Below are 484 nucleotides of genomic sequence, written 5' to 3' on the forward strand. Positions count from 1 at the left end.
CTACCCAAAGCAATTTATAGATTCAACGCAATCCCTATCAAGCTACCAACAGTATTCTTCATAGAGCTAGAACAAATAATTTCACAATTTGTATGGAAATACAAAAAACCTCGAATAGCCAAAGCGATCTTGAGAAAGAAGAATGGAACTGGAGGAATCAACCTACCTGACTTCAGGCTCTACTTCAAAGCCACAGTTATCAAGACAGTATGGTACTGGCACAAAGACAGAAATATAGATCAATGGAACAAAATAGAAAGCCCAGAGATAAATCCACGCACATATGGACACCTTATCTTCGACAAAGGAGGCAAGAATATACAATGGATTAAAGACAATCTCTTTAACAAGTGGTGCTGGGAAATCTGGTCAACCACTTGTAAAAGAATGAAACTAGAACACTTTCTAACACCATACACAAAAATAAACTCAAAATGGATTAAAGATCTCAACGTAAGACCAGAAACTATAAAGCTCCTAGAGG

This window comes from Bison bison, unplaced genomic scaffold (assembly GCF_000754665.1).
Source record: "Bison bison bison isolate TAMUID 2011002044 unplaced genomic scaffold, Bison_UMD1.0 scf7180017864308, whole genome shotgun sequence".
Taxonomy (NCBI): Eukaryota; Metazoa; Chordata; class Mammalia; order Artiodactyla; family Bovidae; genus Bison; species Bison bison.